General features: G+C 44.0%; 1 non-coding gene across 1 annotated transcript; it reads right to left on the minus strand.

The window, feature by feature from the left end:
* Positions 1 to 3,194: 3,194 nt before the first annotated feature.
* On the minus strand, positions 3,195 to 3,301 carry LOC128106141 (U6 spliceosomal RNA). The gene has a single exon (XR_008216608.1). It is a non-coding gene; the product is annotated as a U6 spliceosomal RNA (small nuclear RNA).
* Positions 3,302 to 9,095: the final 5,794 nt, after the last annotated feature.

Genomic DNA, 9,095 nt, shown 5'->3' on the forward strand with positions numbered 1-9,095 from the left:
GAGCAATTAAAGATAATTCCCAACATAATCTGGGGCTTTCACATGCTCCTCCCACATAAATGCAAATATGTATATACACAGGCACACACCACACACACACATGAAAATGGAAAAAAATTGTAATGGGTTTTATCACTTTCATTTTTTTAGATTTACTTATTATGTGTACAGTGTTCTGCTTGCATGTATGCCTGCAAGCCAGAAGAGGGCACTAGATCACCATGTGGTCCTTAACCACTTAACCTCTAAGCAATCTCTCCTTCTCTGTGACTTTTTGGGGAGAATTGTATATCTTGATTCACCTTCCCGCTCAGTGACAATCATGCTAGCAAACACACAGTGCTTATTCTGTACCAGACACAACTCTGAGCCCTTGACATGTCGTCCCCTTAGGCATCATAACCACTCTGGAGTTGGTTGTGTTCTCATTGCCATCAGACACACGAGGACACTGGAGTAAAAGGTGATTAAGGCGCAAAGCTACACAGAGAAACCCTGTCTCGAAAAACCAAAAAAAAAAAAAGGTGATTAAGGGATTCGTCCAAATCTACAAAGAGGGTAGGTGGTGGGTGGCCCGAAATTTACATTCTCAGCCTTCCTGTCCTCAGAAAGTTTGAAGTAGGCTTCTCCTAGCAGAGGCATGGGCTTTGGGAAGCTGGGGGGTGTATTGGCTAAGACCTGCGGCTTCCCAGTGGTGCCAGTGGAGGCAGCTGCAGCAAGTATAATGTGGCCAGGGCCCACTGGGATGGCACAGCTGCCCTTTCGTGCTCAGGCCTGTTCCCTGCTGCACTTGCTGGTTTCTGGGGGTGCCTAGATAGTAAAAGTCCTCGTGCATGTCTCCTTTGCAGCTATATAGTTAAAAACACCCTCCTTCCCCTCTCGCGTGGGGGAATAAAATAAGCAGCTCCCACCGGTTACGTGTTAATAATTCATTTTCTATTCTAAGATGGTCTTTGAATTTGCAGCTCAGGATGTGCCTGGTGTGACGGGCTCAGGCCCCTCCCTTCCCACTTTGCACCCACCTCCTGTCTGCAATTCTACCTCAGTTCTCTGAAAATAGAAGACAGATGCTTGCTGTCCTGAGTGCAGAGTTCTCCTTCTTTCTGGAATGTTCCTTTTTTTTTTTTCTTCTCAATGTTGCTTTCTTCCGAATATTATACCCTATTGCAGCCCTCAGCCCTGGGGTTACAGTTTCCCTTAACTTTTTGGCTTTGACTTTGAAATCTATCTGTCAATGATTTGTGAGTTCCTGCCCAGCTGAGGCTTAGTTTCAGTGACTGACACATGGTAAACTTCAACAATATTATTGAAAAGTCTGTGTGAGGGTTATGGGGGGTGGCTTGGCACAGCTCAAAGACCCAAGTTCAATCCCTAGCACTCACATGAACTGGGCTAGATAGCGTGTGCTAGTGTGAGAAATGAGTTTTTTGTTTTGTTTGTCAAAGGTAATCCAGGGTAGCTTTGAACTCACAGAGATCCAGACAGATCTCTGCCTTCCGAGTGCTAGGATTAAAGGTGTGTACCATCACTATCTGGCCTCTATGTTTAGTCTAGTGGCTTTTTCTATTCTCCGATCATCAGGCAAATTTTATTAGGGTACACAATGTATCACCACACCTACCACCAAGCCTACCAAATCTGGCAACCAGGACCTCTGGACCAACATGGTCAAAGGAGAGAACTACTTACTCCTGCAAGTTGTCCTTTGATCTCTACCTGCTACAGGAAACATTCTGAAAGTCCTACCATCTGTGAGTCACTGTGTCAACAAAGGTTCTCTCACTGACCAAACTCTGGCCGGGTTCCTCTCAGTCTTGCCCCTCAAACACTTGAACAAACACACATTTTCTCACAGCTCAAGGCTGAATTGCTGAAATGACCATGTTTCTCTTCAAAATACCTGGCTGAGAAAACTCAGAGTTTCCCAAAAAGGTTATTGTTTGTTCCAGGCACCACCTGAAAGAGTCCCTGTCTCCCTGTCTCCCCGTCTCCCAGTGGGGGGTAGGGGGCCCTTTCTTGATAAGGCATAAGTGCCAGTTAGCAATCTGGATAGAATTCACATGGAGCAAAGTCCTTCTGCTTTTAGTGACTTGCCACGCTCCCGACTCAGCTCAAGCCATCACCACCCACTCTCTCTTCTCCCACCCCATCACCTCTGCCCACATCCTGTGGAGCTCAGCTCTTTCTCTGCCCTTAGCAGCAATAGACTACAGTCTATCTTGGTGCCTTAACTGGTGTCCAGCTGTCTGCCTTTGTCACACACGTCCATCCAATCGGTCCTGTTGAAAACGTGGGCCTTTCAAAACAAGATCTTCTTGTGTGCATTCACTCTGCGGTTCATGGAGCTGTGCATTTAAGGTTTGTGTGATTTTTCCTGTCTGCATTGTAATCTTTAATGTAAAAGCTGATAACAAAATAAAATCCTGGAAAATCCTGATGATGGATAATTTAGGAGCTGTAAGCAGAAAAGGTTGCATACCCTGACATGTGGCGGCAAACTCACAAACAGGCGTGAAGACTTCGAACACAGAGGAACAGAAATTTGGTGCAATTACAGGTGCTAATGCTGCAGACTTTTCTTTTAAAAAGACTCTATCTGTGGGCTGGCATGATCAGTGGGTAGAGCGCTTGCCCAGTGTGCTGGGCTCCATCCTAAGCACCACATAAACTAGGTGTGGTAGCACATGCCTAGAATTCCAACACTTGGAAGGTGGAGGCTGGCGGATCAGAAGTTTGCATTTTTTAGATCTCGACCTATGAAGTTGTGGATCACATCCTTTTTAAAGTGTCCTTTCTTTCACCCAGTGCATGGAGTCAGTGCATGCCAACACATGGACCACAGCTCACTCTTCTTTATTATTAACTATGTTCCTATACAAAAAGATAAAACTTGAAATTGTTCTAGATATTCCTTCCTATTCTGTTGCTGGGGTGCGACTGTTCCTTCATACGGGGAAAAACTGCATTCACATCAGTTTGTTCGAGGACCTGGTGCAAGATTCAAGCAGCAAAACCCCAACTTAGCAGATCCAATTCCAAGCTTAAGGAAAAAGGAGCAAAGATCCACTGCAAAGGAATGGACTATGATACAATCAATGCTCTTTCCAAAATGTTTGCATTCTGCAACTGTAGTTACATGGCCATTTTAGGTGTCACTCTGTATGTGTACTATATATATCAGCATACTTTTCAAAACAAGTATGGAACACTTCATGAATTTGAGTGTCATCCTTGTACAGGGGCCATGCTCATCTTCTCTGTATTGTTACAGTTTTAGTATGCATGCTGCTGAAGTGAGCATGGCTTGCTGCTTTTCAACAAGCAGTAGTATTGCATGTATGGCTATACTATAACACAGTTCACTTATGCACTTTCTAGTGGACTGGGTTATTCTAGTTTCAACCATTGTGCAATTTGTCGAAATGCAGGTTTTCATTTCTCTTAGAAATTACAGCTGGAAGTGGACTTGCAGAGTCATTTCCTAACTCTGTATTGAATTGCACTCCAAAGGGCGGCATTTCTCCTGCCCACCAGCGTGACATCACAGTTGCAGTTCCTCCCCGTCGCTGCCAACACTGGCTTTCTGTCGACAGCCACCCCAGCAGGTAGGAACTGAATCTCACTGAGGTTCTGCTTTGCACTTCCTCTGAGAGCTGCTGCTGCTGCTAAGTTCAGTGGCTGTTTACACATCTTTTCCTTAGTTATAAGTGCTCTTTTTATAAATTAAGATATACTTTATGTACAGCAATGTAGTTTACACATTAAATAAAACTATAATAAAATGATTTGATATAGTTTCAACAGAAGAAAAAAGGGGGGGGGGGAGACTGAGATTAGAAAAACCCCTCCCCCAAAACAAAAAATTACTTTTTCTAAGTGGGTCAATGCAAAAATATATTCAGTGGTTAGTCTTGTCTAACTCTTATTGCACTGAGGGTCAATAGAGTTATAAAAGAGGGGGCTGGAGAGATGGCTCAGCGGTTGAGAGCGCTGACTGCTCTTCCAGAGGTCCTGAGTTCAATTCCCAGCAACCACATGGTGGCTCACAACCATCTGTAATGAGATCTGGTGCCCTCTTCTGGCCTGCAGGCAAACATGCTGTATACATAATAAATAAATCTTAAAAAAAAAAAAAAAAAAAGAATTATAAAAGAATTGGCGCACACCTTTAATCCCAGCACTCGGGAGGCAGGGGCAGGTGGATCTCAGTAAGTTCAAGGCCAGCCTGGTCTACAGAGTGAGTTCCAGGACAGTCAGGATCACACAGAGAAACCCTGCCTCAAAAAAAAAAAAAAAGACAAAAAGAACCATTATGGATTCAACTTTCTGGATATTGAAGTAGCACATACATCTTTTGTGGAGTAATATCCATTCAAGTCTCCTCTTCCTATTTTGTTCATTTTGTAGAACAATTATTTTATTTTATGTGTACATGTGTACCTAAGTGTATGCGGGCCAGTAGAGGGCATCAAATCCCCTAGAACCGGAGTTACAGGTAATTGTGCTCTCCTTGTTGTGGGAACCAAACCCTGGGTTCTCTGCAAGAACAGCAAGTTTTCTTAACCACTGAGCCATCTCTCCAGCCCCCTTGACTTTGTTTTGTTCATTTGTTTGTTGCTTTATTTATTTATTTATTGAAATAGGCTCATGTTTTACAGCTCAGGGGGGACCGGAATTCACTAAGTACCCCAGCTTGTCCTCAAATTCCTGATCCTCTTGCCTTAGCACCACAAGTAATTTGACTACAGGTGTGCACCATCACGGCTGGATCCTCTACCTATCTCTTTTAAAATTTAAATATTAATTTCATTTTACTTCATATGTGTTTTACCTGTATGTACGTATATGTACCTTGTGTGTGCCTAGTTAGAAGAGGGGGTCCCATTCCTTGGAACTGGAGTTACAGATAGTTGTGAACCACCATGTGGATCCTGGGAACTGAACCCAGGTCCTCTGCAAAAGCAGCAAGTGCTGTGAACCACTAGGCCATCACTCCATCCCCATCTGCCCATTTCTCTAACAGTCTTGAATGATAAAACGAAGAAGCGACTAGTGGGTTGCAATTAGGTTAAGGACTGGGGTGGGAGAAGGGGAGAAGGGTGCAGCATTTATCTAATTATCCTTTTTTCAATAAAAACTTGGGAGTCAGGTGTTGAAGTGAGAACCTGATTGACCAGAGAAATGGTGGAGAAGCAGCCAGCGGCTTCCTTGCTCTCTCCTTCCTCTATCCAAAAGGGCCAAGAATCTTTCTAAACCCCTCCCAACTACTTCCTGTGTCTCTCTATATGTTCTTGGTCCTCCAAAACCTCTATAGCTAATTTTGGTCAGCTAGTAGCTAGCTCCGCCCTCTGATTTAAAGTAAACTTTATTGGCAGTCTCCTGAGTGTCAGAGTGCAACCAAAATATCCCACATTTCCCCCTTTCTTGTCTAAATAAAAAGGGAAGGTTTTAACTCTAACACAGTAAAATTATATACAAATTAGTAGGTCTTTCTAAGGATTGTATCTTATCAGTCAATATTTCTTATATGGCACAGATATCAAACCACTTTTTTAAAGATAAAACATGAATTACCAAGCTGATAATGATTATAATCGACATTATGTCAATCCCAGCTAAGTTGGTTTTTCATTTAATTTTCTATTTTCAAACTATCCATTGTGGAATCATACAGAGACCTCACTTCCTGCATCCTAATATTGTTCCCCATTCTAAACATGGGTCAAAAAACTCTTTTTTTAAAACTAATTCCTTCTTTAAGAATTCCCAGGTATCTTACCAGATCTGCTGATGACAACAGTGAAGTGTGAGGCTGGCTGTCGCTGGGCCGCACAGCTGGGCAGGGAACATGGGCAGTGCATGGCTGGCCGAGAATAGCTGCAGCTGCTCACATGTAGATGGGGCCTGAGAGTGTGTGGTGGTGGCAGCAGCAGTAAAAGCCTGAGCACTGCTGAAGCAACTGACCTGGTGTGGCAGCAGCCTGAGAAAAGGGATCCAGGGGAAGCCTGCAACCCACAGGGAGAGGGAGTGAGTCATCTACAAAGTGGAAACATGGGGACATTCATAAGAAGTCCATGTGGCAGGAAGCAAGGGCACGGGGCTGCATGAAGGCAGAGCCAACCAGTGGTGGGCGGCTAACTCTGGCAGCATTGGGGGCCTGGCCACCTGTGGTGTTTGGGGCTGGAGATGGGCAGCAGCTGGAGGCTGCTATTGAGAGGCTGCAACGGGAAAAACCCCAGACTCCCATGGAAGGCCTGGAGGGAGGAGGGAAAGCCAGCCATGGTGGTGACTCCAGCAGCTGCAAAGCCAGAGGCAAGCAGGTGCCTCATGATCTCCTGCCCCACATTGGCTGCCAGATGAAGCACTTATCTAATCATTCCTTTTCAATAAAAACGCAAGAGTCAGATATCGGGGTAAGAACCTGGTTGATCAGAGAAACAGCAGAGAAGTGACCAGTGACCTCCTCACTCTCTTCTTCTTCAATCCAATCTTTCTAAACCCCTCCCTCCTACTTCCTGTGTCTCTCTATATGTCCTCAGTCCTACAAAATCTCTGTGGCTAATTTTGGTCAGCTAGTAGCTAGCTCTACCCTCTATTTTAAAGTAAACTTTATTGTCAGTTTTGGGAGTATCAGAGTGCGATCAAATATCCCACAACAGAAGAATGCTGAGTATAGTTAAAAAGATTGATCTGAATTATTCTGGTGGTGATAGGCCTCTTCAGCTTGGCTGTGGAGTAGGATACATGTTTTATATTTCATTCATTGTCATAGAAACACACATACACAAAGATTAGGAAAAAAACCAGGGTATGTTGTTGTTTGTTTTTGCTCTTTTGGGGGGCCTGCTACCCAGCTCCCAAATAAATCACTCACAGAGGCTTCTTCTTATTTATAAATGCCGGGTCTTAGCTTGTTTCTTGCCTGCTTTCCTTAACCTTAAATTATCCCCTCTATCTTTTGCCTCTGGGCTTTTTCCTTTTCTTACTGTTGTGTATCTTACTTTCACTCTTACTCCATGGCTGGCTGTGTAGCTGAGTGGCTGATCTTTGGTATTCTCCTCCTTTTCTTTCTCTTCCTAGATCTCTCCTCTCTCAGATTTTTCCTTCTATTAATTCTTTCTGCCTGCCAACCCAACCATCCTTTCTCCTGCCTCGCTATTGGCCGTTCAGTTCTTTATTAGACCATCAGGTGTTTTAGACAAGCACAGCAACACAGCTTCACAGAGTTAAATGCAACATAAACAAAAGTAACACACCTTAAAATAATATTCCCCAACAAGGGCAACCTGAACTACATTGATAGATTGTGTTTATGTTACTGTCTTATCCATGGTATTTTACAGTAGTTTTATAAAATGTTACCAATGCAGGAATTTGTCCTTTAGAAATGTTATGGGATCTATAAGCAATAAGTTATATTACTTACGAGGGCATGTGGATATACAATTATTTCCAAATAAGATTAAGTTTTAAAATGCAACTAAGAAACAAACCCTTATCAGCCTCATAATGTGTATCTTCGTGTATTGTAAGACTATTACACAACTTTCAAAGTTCAGCTCAGGTCCTGTCTCCCCTCCACCCCCCATAGACTTCACTGCTTGGTATCAGCCCTACCATTTGCTCTTCTACCTTGATCTTATGTGTCCTGGTGTGTTTGTGCCGGCTGTTCTGATTTGGAAGGCAATCCACTGAAGGCACAGCTTTGCCTCCGCCCCTCCCCCATATAAAGCCAGGATTGCTTTGTTTGGTGGGTCTGAATCTGGATGGTAAGCTTGGTCCTCACTTTGTTCATCTGTAAACTAATTATAACTGCATTGCAGGGTTGCTGTGAAGGTGAAATGTGCTTCAACAGGAAAAAAACAAAACAAAAAACAAATGATAGAATAAACAGCAGGAATGATCAGAACTGTTAATTTCCCTCAAACATTTTTTTTTTATTTTACTGAAAATAAAAACAATGAGCTGAAGAGATGGACCAGCAATTAAGACTGCATAACTGTGCTGAGCAGGGGTGGCACACGCCTTTAAATCCAGCACTCAGGAGGCAGAGGCAAGGGGATCTCTGTGAGTTCGAGGCCAGCCTGGTCTATGGAGCTAGTTCTAGGACAGGTAAGGCTACACAGAGAAACCCTGACTTGGAAAAAAAAAAAAAAAAAGAATATCCTGCTTTCTTATACCACCCAGGACCACCTGCCCAGGGGTGGCACCATCCACAGTGGGCTGAATCCTCCCTCATCAACCATCAATCAAGAAAATGCCCCACGGACTTGCCACAGTACTATCCAATGAAGGTAATTCTTCCCTTCTTCCCTCTCCACAGGTCTAGGCTTGTGCTAGTGGGAAAAAAAATAACACCAGCACAGCTACATAGCAAGATTCTGTCTCAAGACAAAATGAAAGAAAAGAAAAGAAAAGGTTTGCCAAACACCGACATTCTTTCGTTCCTTTGCTACCACACAGGAAGCAGCCCTTCAGTTAAACAAGCTCAAACAGGTTGTTTTCCTCCCCAATTTCTCTCTAGCAACCTCTCAGTCAATCAGATGGTCGCTGTGCAGGGATTAAAGACCAACTAGGAATTCAGTTTCAATCACCTGAGGGAGCCAGCCTGTTCTGCTCTTGGATGGAAACAGGTGGACAGTTAGTAAATAGTCTTTTCTTGAAGTGTCATAAGGACCTTTCAAAAGAAATTAAGTACCGTGAACGCAGCCCCTCTGCCGTCATGGGAATCTTGAAACTCTAAACTGAGTGAACCCTGAGGACCTCTCTAGGCTCTAGGTCCTCCCCTAGATTCTGCAATGTCTCTACAGCTGCCTGTGTCCTCTGCCTGGGCCGCGGGCCTGGTGGGTGGCATGATTTCCCTGATGCGTGAGCAGGGTAATGGGTGTTTTTTTCAGTCAGACCATTTCTCCTATAGTCTCAGACATATTTACCTCCTAGGAAAATGGAAAGGATTTTTGTTTGGGGGCAAAAACAAAGAACGGAGCTGGGGAGATGGCTCAGTCTGCAAAGTGTTTGCTAGACAAGCATGAGGACCTGCGTTCGGATCCCCACCACTCACATAAAAAGCTGGGCATGGCGGGATGCACCTGCAG

The sequence above is a fragment of the Peromyscus californicus genome, unplaced genomic scaffold (assembly GCF_007827085.1).
Source record: "Peromyscus californicus insignis strain IS unplaced genomic scaffold, ASM782708v3 Scaffold_11__1_contigs__length_118956290, whole genome shotgun sequence".
Taxonomy (NCBI): Eukaryota; Metazoa; Chordata; class Mammalia; order Rodentia; family Cricetidae; genus Peromyscus; species Peromyscus californicus.